Source organism: Sinocyclocheilus anshuiensis, unplaced genomic scaffold (genome assembly GCF_001515605.1).
Source record: "Sinocyclocheilus anshuiensis isolate Anshui unplaced genomic scaffold, SAMN03320099.WGS_v1.1 scaffold960, whole genome shotgun sequence".
Lineage (NCBI taxonomy): Eukaryota > Metazoa > Chordata > Actinopteri > Cypriniformes > Cyprinidae > Sinocyclocheilus > Sinocyclocheilus anshuiensis.
Window position 1 is genome coordinate 342,931 of NW_015549635.1, and position 14,087 is coordinate 357,017.

The following is a 14,087-nucleotide window of genomic DNA, read 5'->3' on the forward strand; positions in this document are numbered from 1 at the left end:
CAGAGCTGTATCATAAAGCAATGCAGGGATGCTGAGAGGCCCGCGCGTTGTCACAGCGACAGAGCAGCTCGGATGCAGAGCGTCACAGAGAGCAGTAACGCGCATAAGAGAGAGAGAGAGAGAGAGAGAGAGAGAGAGATGGGCAATCAAAAACCTCACAGCATCTCTCCAATCGCACAGGCTCCCGGAATCACGGGGAAACGACAGCGGAGCCGGTAGCATCTCTCTCATTGCAAAGGCTCCCGGAATCACGGGGAAACGACAGCGGAGCCGGTGAGCACCATGACCGACCGCCTTCAGTAGCCGGAATCAGACGCTCGAGATGCCGATAGATTAAACTCGAGACTTCAGTGCTGAAGTCAACGTGTTAAATCGGCCTTTGTGCCGGAAAAACGAAATATACCACGTCAAATACGTTTAAACGGAAAGAGAGTGTTGATTAGACTCATAGAGGGGAAAAACAGGTCATAGAAGTGAATTCGTGTTTGTTGTTTCATTTTTCCCCAGTTGCGCTATAATGGGAGAAGCTGGCGGTCGTTTCCAAACAAGCTTTTCAACGGACAAATCCAACTAGACTTAATTTACGTAGACGTTGTGTTGATCGAGCGGCGCGCGTACACAATTCTTCACTTTTAAGATCGTTTCCTCTGAATCTGTCTTATCAGGGTGTTGTAGGGAGAAACCGTGAAACATTTCCTGCTATTCTCGGGCAGCGGAGAATCTTTTGGTTTATTCCGAGCTCAGGCTGATGGAATTGCGCTGAGCAACGACTGAGAAAACGAGGAAATACCCACACATCTCCTGTATACAGACCTCGGATTTCTGACTGCGGCTCATTCCCAGGTAACGGCACTTCTATGGAAAATATATTATAAATTCAACTCTTTCTGCTCTTAATTAGGCTGTTGCATAGTAAGCAGGGGTTTCAGCTGGAAAGTACATAAAATGTTGTTGGCATAAGGGGAAACGAGAGGGCCACTTTTTGCTGTTTAAATTGCGTGGTGCTGCAACCTGTTCTAAAGCATTTTCCGAAATGCAGAGCGACAGGCGCTTCAAACGCTTCATGGTGCTGTAGCGTGCATGATTGTGTGTGTCGGGATATTAAACGTGCACATTGACCCATTTTAATACTAGGCATTGAAATGCTTTAAATTTGTCTTTCCTTTTTGGCCAGTGCAGATTCATATCTATGTCTATCCCCATTCCCTTCAATTCAGTTAGGAGAAACCCGACAATGTTTTCACACATTTTGCTTCAACACACACATTTTGTTAGTGTTTTTTGCCTTATATCTCAAGCGTTGATATAATATTCCCAATTAATTTGCTACAACTTAAAGGGGTCATATGATGCGATTTCATTTTTTCCTTTCTCTTTGGAGTGTTACAATCTCTTGGCTGGATCGGCTTTCACCGTTTTCACCGCTCCTTCGCCGGGACCGCCATTCTCGACCCCGCCGCCTCAGCTCACTCTTGCCCGGCCTCAGCTCACGGTAAGCCGGGGCTTTCGCTCATGCTAGGCCGCTGTGTTTTTCGTTGTGAAAGCGAAACTACTTTGTTTGGACTTCCAAAAGAGGACACGCGCACTGGATAGCTGGCCAATCACAGCACACCTCGCTTTTTCAGACCGATGAGCTTTGTAAAAATCGATGCATTTCAAAAAGGCGGGGCATAGAGGAGAAACAATAATGTACAGTATGTGGAAAATAATGTGTTTTTTTAACTTTAAACTGCATAAACACATTTCATTACACCAAATACACAAAATAATGTTCTTTTTAGCAGCATCATATGACCCCTTTAAATTAGTTTAGAAATCGGGACGGTAAACTGTAAATTAATGTAATGTGCAAAGAGTACCAACCTCACTGAATTGAAACACCAATCGAAAACATGGACTTTTTAATTCTTTCCAGGAATTTATTGTGATCAAATATACTTTTTCTGATTAATTTCTATGCCATCCCACATCACTATCACCGAACTCCGCAATGTATTCAAATTCAAAACAGCAAATAAAATTGGAATCATATATAGTAATGCATTAGCTGATCAATCTAAAACATGTTTTTTCAGTTTTTTAAACATGGATGCTATAAATATACTGTATCAAATATATCATAGCATCCATTAACATGATCACAAATCCAATTCAGAATCCAAGTCAGATGTGAAATTTTTATTTTCTTATACCTCAATTTTTTCTAATAAGTCCTTTATATTTGCACAAAGAGGCATACATCTTTTCTGTTACATGTTTGTTCATTTATTGTTGTGATTTCACCCCATGTAGACCATGTGCAATTTGTTAAATTGGTGTTAGAACACTGCTCGGTCTTCCCTCTTTTTTTTCTTAGTATATTTGAAAATGCTTTGACGTCACAGAGTGCGAAAATTAGATTATCAAATAGTCACTCCGGCCCCCAGCATCCTTCTCTGTCCTCCTGCAACTCACACACTTACACACACACAGTGGAACATAAACCTATCACCTTATATCAAATACAAGTAATCGCTGGTTCACTGATGTGCCGAACATCTGGGAGGAGAGGTCAAAACAAGAGCAGCAGTTACCACACACACACACACACAGTCTGAAAGAATGGGCCACATTTATATGCTATCCTAGTATGGCCATTCCAAACCTAGTGGATAGCAGAATTGGGAAGAGACAGAAGCTCTCTGTTCTGTCAGCAGGGAATGCTGAGCTCTCTCTCTCTCTCTCTGGCCCAAATAGCAGATATGGAGCTCACTGTGTCATTTGGGATCAGTTTAATGGATGGAAGCAACTGTGTGACTGTCCTTGTGTTGGACTGATTTGTTACTGTAGATGATCATTTTTCCACTCGTTGCAAAACGCATCCGGTTACCAACGTAACCTTGGTTCCCTAAGAGCGTTGTGTAAAACGCTTTGGGGAAACTCCTGTTTACTCTGAATGCTGAAGCCTGATTTGTTTACATTCGTGTAGCTGCACGAACAAATGGCATTTCAGCCCACCAAAATGGGCGGAGCCGACTGCCTATCTAAGTTGGCGCTGAATGCCATTTCATCAGAATCTTTCAACTGAGCAACAGTCATCGACTCGCGTGCAGCTTTATAGCATGGCAGTCTATGAGTTATCTCAGGCAACTGAGATTACGTTAGTAACTGGAGTGTTCCCTTTTCGAAAACTGTCTCTCATGTTGCGTGAAACGCTTTGGGGAACGTATCCAATAGCACTGTGCTATAAATAAGTGCAGAATGAAGCCCAGCCCCGGAGTGCCTGGAATGAGGGCTCCTAAGAAGCATGAGCTAGCAATGAGACACAGGTCCTGATGCTGGGGTCTACATAACTACATTCCAATAGGACACTGTAAGTCCACTGAGGCATATACCTGGGCTATAGCATCTAATATCCAGTGGGATAGTTTCTGCTTTGTAATGGGCAGCCCTTTAGAGCGGCCTTTGAAGCATACTAAGAGCTGCTCTGATTTCCTAAAGTGGCCAGAGCATTCTATGTAAACTCTAAGGGCCCGGACCAGGCAGAGTAAGTTAGGACCCTGCTTGTCCTCTGAATTAGGAAGAGCTAGAAGGATGATGACTTGTGCTCTGAATGGAGTGGAGAGTACTTAAGGCACATAGCCATGTCTTGGTTTGAGAATGATGAGAAAAAACACCATCATCTCGAGGCAGTTGATGTGCAGGTGTTGCTCCAGGCTGGACCAGGAGCCGAATGCCAGTCTGCCCTCGTACAGTGCTCCCCAACTCGAGTTGGAGGCATCTGTCATTACTACCTTCCTTCTGAAGGTCAGTCCCAATTAAATGCCTGTCTGATACAGACAAGAGGCTTTCCAAGGGGCCACAGCTCTGATGCAGCAGTGGGTCAACTTAAGGCGAAAGCATCCCAGGCGGCAAGCGTGGGACGGTGCACGGGCTTTGAGCCAGAATTAGAGGAGCTGCATGTGAAGCAGGCCCAATGTAATCACGGAGGAGGTGGCCAACATGAGGCCAAGCATCCTCTGGAAAACCTTGAGGGGGTGAGAAGCCCCCATTGTGAATGATGCCGCTAGCTGCTGAATTGTCAGTGAGCACTCCTGCGCATATTTGCATGAGGATCTGCTTCAAAGTTAACATCCTGAATAGGGCATTTCATTGTGGCACAGTTCAGGTGTCTGAGATCAAGGATGGGCCTAAGCCCACCATCTTTCTTGGGTACAATTAAGTAGTTGCTGTAAAAGCCTGACTTGCTGTTCGCAGACTTTGCACTTCGGACCGGAGAACATGTGCATCATTGTCCTGTACCGAAGTTTGAATAACATCTGAAACTAGGGGGTCTGCGAGTGAACTGGAGAGAGTAGCCTTGTTCTATGGTCTGCAGAACCTGGAGCCGGGTGGCAAGTGGTCTGAGTTTTTCACTGAACAGGGGCAGGGAACTGACATTTGTGTTGTTGTGAAGAGAAGAAGTGCTCTTTTGAGTAGGTGGGTCTGCTATCACAGCAGTAATTTTCTTGAGCACGTGCTGAGTAGCAAGAACAGGTCCAGTGTGAACAGAGCTTCCATCACCCAGAGTTAAACGGGGGACTGGAGAGAAAGCGAGAGACTTCTTTGAGGGCGGTCTGGCCTTTGCGGGACCTAATCCTCTTCTCTGCCTCTCTTCTTTGAGATCAAGACGGCTTGTGCAGCTCGGGGTCCAATGGACAGGTCCAGTGTGAACAGAGCTTCCATCACCCAGAGTTAAACGGGGGACTGGAGAGAAAGCGAGAGACTTCTCTGAGGGCGGTCTGGCCTTTGCGGGACCTAATCCTCTTCTCTGCCTCTCTTCTTTGAGATCAAGACGGCTTGTGCAGCTCGGGGTCCAATGTCACTCTGGGACAGGGGCCCTGGCGCTTAGGAAAGGGTTGCATTTAGCCGTCTGAGGGTGCTCTGTAGGAAGGCGACTTTGTCCACGTCATTGATCTCCGTCAAGTTCAGCCAAAGGTGGCGCTCAAGCACCACCAAGCTGGCCATGGCCTTGCCGATCACCTGTGCAGTAGCTTTAGTAGCGCACAAAGCCAGGGGTGCATTTCCCAAAAGCATCGTTAGCCAACTATGGTCGCAAGTTCCGTCGTTACCAACATAGTTCAACGATTCGGTGTTTCCCGAAACCATAGTTCAAACGAACATTCACAAACAGTGTCGCAAACTTACGTGGTAGGAACTACAGCTCTTGACTTGTGGTTAGAAGCATAGTTTCTTGTTAGTAAGACATATGGACTTAAATTATGCTTTTGGGCACAATAAGCAAGCTAACGTGCAGTACAATCTATATCTTCCATTCAAGTTAAATATATATACATTTTAATTGATCAATTTTAGCGCATCCTCAATAAGCGCCGTTTTTGAAGAGTGCGCATGCGCATAAATGCCTAAGGGAACCCCGGAGTATGACGTAAGAGGAAACCTGCGATTAATCAAACATTAAATAAAGCAAAATGACAGGGAACAAAACATAGTAAATTAGTCATCAGGTGCCTTGTTCAATACAGCAGCATCTCAGAAATCTCGAATCAATTAATTAGCAGAAATTATTACTCCACCACATGCGTTTGACGTCATTAAAAACGGTCCTAAATTGTTGAATTAATGTAGTTCAAACGACGGAGATGTGACCATGTTCGGGAAACAGTCGTGACTGCAAGTTAGTTTACACAACAATGCATCGTACTATGGTGGTTAATCAGTGAGTTACGTTGTTGCACGGGAAATGCACCCGAGATCAGTTGCTGTGCGCAGCTCCTTAAAAGCATCAGGATTCGGTCCGGACTGGTCCATTGCATGGAGGAGTTTGGCTTGAAAAACTTGAAGCACTGCCATGGTATGAAGCGCTGTGTGTGTTTGTGTGCGTGTTTTGGACTGTAGCTTATAGACTGTACCCGGACACCACCCATATTTGTTTGTTGAACATTTCATTTCAGTTCATTTACATTGCTGTTGTAACATCTTCCACTCTTTTTACGGAAGACTTCCTGCTAGATGTTGGGATTTTGGTGTGGGGATTTGCTCCCATTCAGGTATGATAGCCTCAGTGAGGTAAAGTGCTGATGTTGTGCAGAAGTTCCAATTCATCTGAAGGGCTTCAGTAGGGGTACAGGTTTGATCGTTGTGCAAGCCAGCAATGTTTGTTTGTTTGTTTATTTTATTATAATTCAGGTTTTTGTCTTATGAATAAAACTTTAACTTTAGGTAAAATATTGTCATGTAGTATTCTTTAATTTTAATACATTTAATTTGTTTTACTGACTAAAATGGCTAAATATTAATATGTAGAGTTTTCTTCTTGTCATATATTTGTCAACAGTATTTTTTAATTATTGTCATGCACATTTTTTTTCTTGCCTTCATTAATGTTGACAATTGAATCAGTTATTTCAACAAATTATACAAATAATTTAAACAAGTATTAACATTTAACAACAGCATGTAAAGTAACTAGGTTAAAGTGCATGTGTTCTTTTGTGTCATTTTGTGGAGATACAAGTTATAATATTACAATTATGTTGTGTATATTTTTGATTAATGTCATATGTAGGCCTATAAGATGTGTTTGCAACCTGCAAACCTGCAAAGCACCTTCAGTTTATGGTGATCATTCACTGTTCCCCTTCAGTTCAAGTCGCTTGAACATGATTGACAATGGTTGGATTATTTTGAAAAATCCTAGTTTTCCTAGGAAATTTTTTTTTTTCCTTTTAAAAACATTTTAGAGGAATCTTAAGATCAGAAGTGTTGTTTTTATTGTCATATGCTTTTCAACAGTATGTTTTTACTAAAGTCATTAAATTACTGTTATTGTTATTATTACTTTTATTGTTATTATTATTATTATTTTTACATATTCATTGTCATGGATGTCAACTAACAGTTTCATCAGTGATTTTGTTGACTATTAACACAACAGGCCAGTCAAGTTCTTTCATGCCAGACTCAGTAAACCATTACTTTATGAGCTTCATTGCCATGCATGAACATAAAAGTTGTTGGAAAGCACACAATCCTCTAGAATGTCATTTAATTCCATAACAATAAGTTTTATCTCAACTAAAATAGTGAAACCAAGGCGGTTTCCACATACTTTTGGCCATCTTCAATAGCATATTTGTAGTGCAATATGTAGACGTGTCATTTCAGCTTTTTGCTGTGTGAGTGTGTGTGTGTTAGCAGAAGCACCAGACAGCATGTCTTGTTTATTCACGCAGAAGCATCGGATCAATGAGCTCTAATTGATTTCAATTAACTGATTAAAGACAGTGAGGCAGGAGGCCACATCGTTGGAGGATATATGAGCATGTGTGCATGTGTTTTATGTGTCTGATGCCTTGCTGGAGTATAGACTCTGTGATCTCACAAGATGAAGAGCCCAAACATATGGGTGTAGATGCACACAGAAGTGTATGTGTGTGTGCTGGTCTCGTACCATGTAACAGATGGGCTGAACTGAGCCAGATAGGGAGTTGGACACCAGGCTCTTGAATCTCCATGTGTTCAACTGATAGTTACTGATTTCTCTGTAGTCTAATACTAGGACTGCATACGCGATATTTACCTCACCGTCCATGCACTTTGCCTGGAATCTGTTCATTCAGTTCGTTATATTCCTTTATGCTTGGATGGAGCTGTGAGGTGTGTGTGTTGTATTATCATGGATGAATTAAGCTGGGGATAAAAGCTGGTGCTGTCAAAAGGTCAGATTTGATGGTTTCTCCTGGTTTATGTCACTTCTATCTGCTTTTGTTGTATATGTGGGGGCTTTCGTCTACAGAACCTATCCAGGTGTTTAGTGGTCTTGGATCACAGCCTGTGTGATGCTCAGATGTAAGGGATAGATTGAGGGGGAAAGTGAACGAGATAAAAGCAGGATTCTCTCACAAATGCACACACACACACACACACACACACACACACACACACACACACACACATCCTGGATTCTCTCTGGTCATGCATCTCAGAGCTTTAAGTCAATGCTGGCCATCATGTCACCACTCGGCAGCCATTTTAATGAGATCTGTGTCCTCACTAGGGTGTGATGGTCCTCCTGTCTCCTCTGGTTTGTGTTTCCCTCACTCCCCCTTCGTTAGATTGTTCTATTCTTTTTGTTCACAGCACCTCACTTATCTCTTTCTCATAGGCTCTCGTTTTAAGGTTAGAGGAAGGTCAAATGCTCAAAAGAATCACATTCACACACACAGCTACCATGGTGTGTGAAGTATACTTGCACATCTGTGTTATAAAACAGACCAGTGAAGAGGCCCAAGCAGATTAAAGACATGAATGAAACCAGTGGACACACATAGATTTAGACACTCTCGCATTCACATCCCTCAGTGTGTGAGGCACCTGTTGGGTTGTAAGACTTAAAGGTAATGTGTGAAGTGTAGCAGCTCTGCAGAAATTCGTTGTTCCTAAAAAGGTTTCCAGTGCTTCTAACAGAATTCTGTTATATATATTCCATATATATATATATGCTGAGTTTTGGGTTGGTAGGATTTTTTGTTTCTTATGCTCACCAAGGCTGCATTTGTTTGATAAAAGTTAAAAGTTAAAATAAAGACAGTAATACTGTGAAATATTATTAAAACAGTAATATTGTGAAATATTATTACAATTTAAAATATCTGAAGTGTCACATGATCCTTCAGAAATCATTCTAATACGCTGATTATGAAACTCAAGAAAAGTGGTGCTAAAGATGGTTTTTTCAAGATTCTTTGATGAATAGGAAGTTAAAATAAACAGCAAGTAAACAGCAGTTGAAATAGAAATCTTTTGTGTAAATATCTTTACTGTTTTGATCAGTTCACGTGTGTGTGTGTCTAAGTAACTGTTTATCTTTCTGTATATGATATTAATAACATTATAAAATACTAATACTATTAATACATACACAATGTATTAATATATATATAATATTAAACTATTTATATAAATATGGGTTTCCCAGACAGTTCTAGCACCCACATTGTCTCCCAGGAAATTACTTAATTTTAGCTGTCTCTGCAATGATATAGTACTGTTTTAACATCAAAAAATATACATTTCACTTTTAACTCAAAGTTTATTATGGCAGATTTCTCAGCTCCCAGAGTGTGTTTGACGGGACGGATAAACCCACAATACAAGCAGCCGGAGCAGATCGCAGGTTTCCAGGGCATGACACTGTGAAATTCATTCAGTGTTAATAAGAGACATCTAAGAATATAAACACTCAGGTGGGTGTTGTTAGGTGTTAGGTGACTTTTTTTCGTGTTTATGTTTAAAAATCTGTTTAAAATGCAGTGTTTAATTCATCATCTGCTGTTGGTTCATTCTGTCCATCATCCATCTAATGAAATCATTGCAGGTTGAACACACAGGTGTCGCTGAAGCATCAATAGAAATATCTCTGGCTTGCATTGATCTGCATTGATATTCAGTTTAGTCACCACCACACATCACGTGACCAGCACAGCAAGGTCACTGCTCATCTATGGCCTGATTTCCTCTTCCTGCTGTTGAGGGGATTTGAGTAAATCCGCATTGCACGATGACGCTCAGCTAGATTAGTATATTTATTATGTAAGACATGCGCATACACACACAGACACTTGCACTTATATCTGTAATCATATATTCTGTCAAATTTTAGAGATATAAATAGAAGAATTGGTTGCTAATCTGTCCTTAAATGGAATTCAAGCAATGCATTCACCATCAGAGCGGTAGGTTGAAATGCATTGAGTGGGCTATTACACAATTTCCTTCCTGTTCTGTTAATATATGCACACACACACAGAATGAGACTATTAAGCCAAATGGCTGCTCTTATTGCAAGTGGGTCCTGGCTACTCCTGGCAACACTGTGAATTCTGGGAAACAGATATAGTTTCAATATTGATGGTAGTCTGGTCTGATGGTCACAATATAATCAAGATCTAGCCATTTAATTGGTGCAACAACCCCTTGCTCTAGATATTTCTCTCTCTTTTCTTCTCTGTCCGATCAGGGTGTTTGTTTAGATATGTGTGTGTGTGTGTGTGTGTTTTGACTGTCTGTTGTGGATGCCTGGGTCTGTCTGTGCCCTTGTCTGAATGTTAATGTGTAATAGGCATTAGACAACACACAATAAGTGCCACCACCATAACGACCAGAGATATGACAACCGACCGTCACAGGCAGGTTGCCGGGGACAACAACGTAGCACTGAACATTCTGTCTGTATTTTCTATTGCCTTTCTGCCCAGCTTTTTCTCTCTCTCCCTAAAGTCAACATTTACTTCCATAATGTAGCATATTTATGAGTCAAACAGGATTTTCCAAAAAAAGGAAATAGATGCAATCAAAGACCTGATTGGATTTTGACAACAATCCGTAGAGCAGGGATTAAAAAATAAGGTGACATTAAACGAAAAGAAAAGTTATTTTAAATTTTAGATTATTTAATTTGATAGGAAAAAAAGACAATCAAAAACAACAAATTCTTCATAATATTTTTCTTACCTCAGGTCCTATTAGTAATATTTGAATTTGTTTCTGTGTTTATATGGTGTAATTTTCAATAGTGGTGGTTTCTAATATTGGCTGACATTTGCCATTTTTTCATCCGCATCATCTAATAATTTTTTCTATTTGGCTGATGTGTCAGAAGCTGGACTTTGATTTTGACAGTGCTAAAAACGCCAGCGCCTGAGTGCACAGAGCTTCTGTCTAATAAAGTTATGTCTAATGAAGTATCACAACAAGTCTTTTAATTTCTAATAAACATTTCATTAAATTAGTGCTACATTGTGTTTGTTTATTTATTTAAAAAAAAAGGATTTCCAGTGCACACAGACTTACCAGGTTACTGATTGCACTGTTTGTTATAGTGTTTATTTCTATTTTAGTCAGATTTTAAACAGTTTCTTTACTTTGTGAAAAATCAAGAATCAAGAAGTTGCCAAATAAATAAAACTATTTTTCAGATTTTTTTATCTAGTTCAAATTATTGTTTCATTTATTCATTTTCAATGTATTTATTTCTCATTTAGTAAATATTATATCAAATAAATATAAAGTGAAGTGACGTGTGGCCCAGTATCGTGACCCATATTCGGAATATGTGCTCTGCATTTAACCCATCCAAGTGCACACACACACAGTAGTGAACACACACACAATACATTTAATTTCAGCAGTTGTTATGCATGTGTTTACTGTTTTTAATTATTGTGATATCATATATATATAAGCCCTTGAAGATATCGGCATTAGCCATCAAAAAAATCTATTTCCATCAACCACTGAGTTTCAGCAGTTTAGTTATTAAAGGAGCAATTTGTCTAAATAACTATATGTTGTGTAAGTAATTATAATATTATGATGTGTATTGTATCGTGAGGTAGTTGGCAAATACATAAACATGTACGTATACTTTCTCAGACTCTTTTCCACTTCTTTCATGTAGCTTCACCCGCTCTTTTTACCCCCTCTCTTCCTCTGTGTCTAGAGGCATTTCCACACTGAGGACATGACTGTGTGTCTCTGGCTAGCTGGTTATGTAGGTTAAGGAGGGCGACAGAGGCATTGAGGACTGAGCGCTGCAGTGCTGCACTTTGGGAGGATGATGTGATGGCAGGAGCCTCCCTCCCTCTTATTCTTTGTCTCTCCCTCTCTCTCTCTCACTCTCTCACACACTTTCTTTTTTCTTCTTTAGAGCCCTGCTGATCCAAATACTCCTCTGCAGTGCAGGGTTGGCCACTTGACCCGTGTCAATATTAGAGCACAGCAGCTGGTCCAAGATCAGTGCAGCAGGTGTATTGGTTGAACCTGAAGTGAAAGAAGAGAGGATGGAGAATAGAACAGCTAATCAAGGATCTGCACTCACTCCCTGATGCACTAGGCATGCCCATTTCTCTCTCTCTCTGTCTCTCTCACGCTAGTGCTCTGTTCCAGACTCTAGTACTGTATGTAGCTATTCTTTAAAAATGAAAGTCTTGTCACAAGTCTTCTGAAGAACATTGTCTGTTATATTTCACCCTAAGTTCAAAAGAGAACTGTAGCAATAAGAATTTTTGCAATGGCAAAAACAATGTTTAAAATGATAACTTTTTTAAGTTAGTATGTACAATGCAGTAATAAAAACACAAAGCATTTAAAAATATGATTTCAAGGAGGATTTCATTGCTTAAATAACTGAATACTTATAACAATAACGTGAATCATTTGTAACATTTTTAATATAAATATTCATTATATACAATATAAAATAATGTAAAATATTCTAAAATAATATTAAAACACAATAATAAAATATAAATACAAAATAATAATAATGTGCATATATTTAAAAAAATATATATATTTTTTTCTATTTTCTATTTTTTTCAACACAAAGCTGTGTTGCGTAGGTGGATAATGCAAGTTTGAATCTAGTATGCAATGATGTCTATGAAATTCTATTGGATGTTTTTACAACCGTGTTATTGTCTGCCAGGTGAGTGTGATTGCTTACAAAATAAAAGCACATTGTCATTAGCAAGAACCGTTCTTAAAAAGGGCAAAAAAGCCTTTTCTCCAAAACAAAGCCATTACTTGCACTAAAAATAATAGGCAACTGGCAGTTGGTTGTGGTGCATCTGATATTGCAGCTTGTTCTGCCAGCACCACCAATTTCAGAGTGACAGTCATTTGGGACAAAGTGTGCTGCATCAGAGACATGGACACGTTAACACCCTGCTGGACAGCGGAGGATGTTAATGTCACTCATTGACAGGCTCATGGGAATGGCACATAATATGTTGCAGTTTTTTGTTCACAGGACATGGGATGGCATAATTCAATGAAGTGGGATGTCACTTATGCAATCCCACGGCTGGCTAAAACACCAGGGGATGATATGAGAAGGGGAAGAGTTTTTGGAAGTGGGAAGGAAAATTGAGTTTGAGCCAGTGAGGATGCAAATAAAAGTTTTTCTACCCCCCCTTTTCTGTGAGGGAACTAAACATGTTTTCAAGGATCAGGCTGATTCCTTGCAAATCATGACTCATCTGTGAAAAGAGGAATAATACGATCTTGATAGTCTCTCTCTTGCTGTAAAAAGTCAGCCCATTTTAATTGCTTCCTTAAATTATTTTAAATCATAATGGTGCCACAGTTACAACCTGCAGTGATAAGTACATTGTACAGTTTTGACCTCATTTAATGTAACTACTTATGAAAAAAATCTATTTGAAACTCTTTTAAATGAGTAGAAGTGTCAGAGATGATTGTGACAAGTTAGAAAGGTTTATAAAATCATGATGAAAAGATCTTTGTATTGATCTCGTGTTTGGAGGGAAGATTTTTCTTTTTCTCTCACATACCTTTATGTCTATTTGAATTATAGGTTATAGAATTAACCTTGCCTAATAAAGTCCTTGTTAGTTAATCACACAGAGTAGATCCATGCATCAAAGAGGCACACAGGCAGCAATCTCAGAGCTTTCAGACATAATGAATAATTTGTAAGCCTTTTTTGAAGCCCCTCAGTTGAAATGTCAGCCGTTTTAATATTAATTTCAAAGCCAATACGGCCAGTGTAAACAACGTTGTAATTATATAAGACTACATTTCCCATGACCACCCCTCATTCTTGCAGCTTTTCTTTGCTCTTTCACCCTTCTTCCCTCGCTGCTCAGTCTCTCTGCTTAATTGACCATTGATCAGCATGCTCATAAATTAGGCCTCCAGAGAAAGGCTTTCTAAGCCTCCTACTTCATCCATTCTTACCTGTAATTCAGTAGACAGGGCTCGAACTGCTGCGTTTAACCACAGATGTGTCATTTTTAATGGACCGAGGTACATTTTTCACTTCCTTAACCTTTTCTCGTTGTCTTTTTAAAACCTTGTTTGTTATTTGTGGATGTATGCACTTTCCTTCGGGGCCACAAAAGGTTAATCATCAGTGTTTTCATTCATTTCTTCCACTGGGATGGGGGTTGAGGTTTAAGCTTCAGCCTAATTAGGATAGACTGGTATCCCCCTCACCCAAACCAGCCCGCTTTCCACTTAACCATTAGCATATTCTTCACACACACACACACACACACACACACACACACACACACACACAC

General features: G+C 40.0%; 1 protein-coding gene across 4 annotated transcripts in view; it reads left to right on the plus strand.

Annotated features, from left to right (window-relative positions):
* The first annotated feature begins 240 nt into the window (after positions 1-240).
* Positions 241-14,087, plus strand: part of LOC107659731 (neuroligin-2-like) — a 188,474-nt gene continuing 174,627 nt past the window's right edge. For 2 of the 4 annotated variants that reach the window (XM_016448757.1, XM_016448760.1), the window contains exon 1: positions 285-843. The gene's annotated coding sequence lies outside the window, so the exon portion shown is untranslated. The other 2 variants (XM_016448758.1, XM_016448759.1) reach the window with 2 other exon arrangements.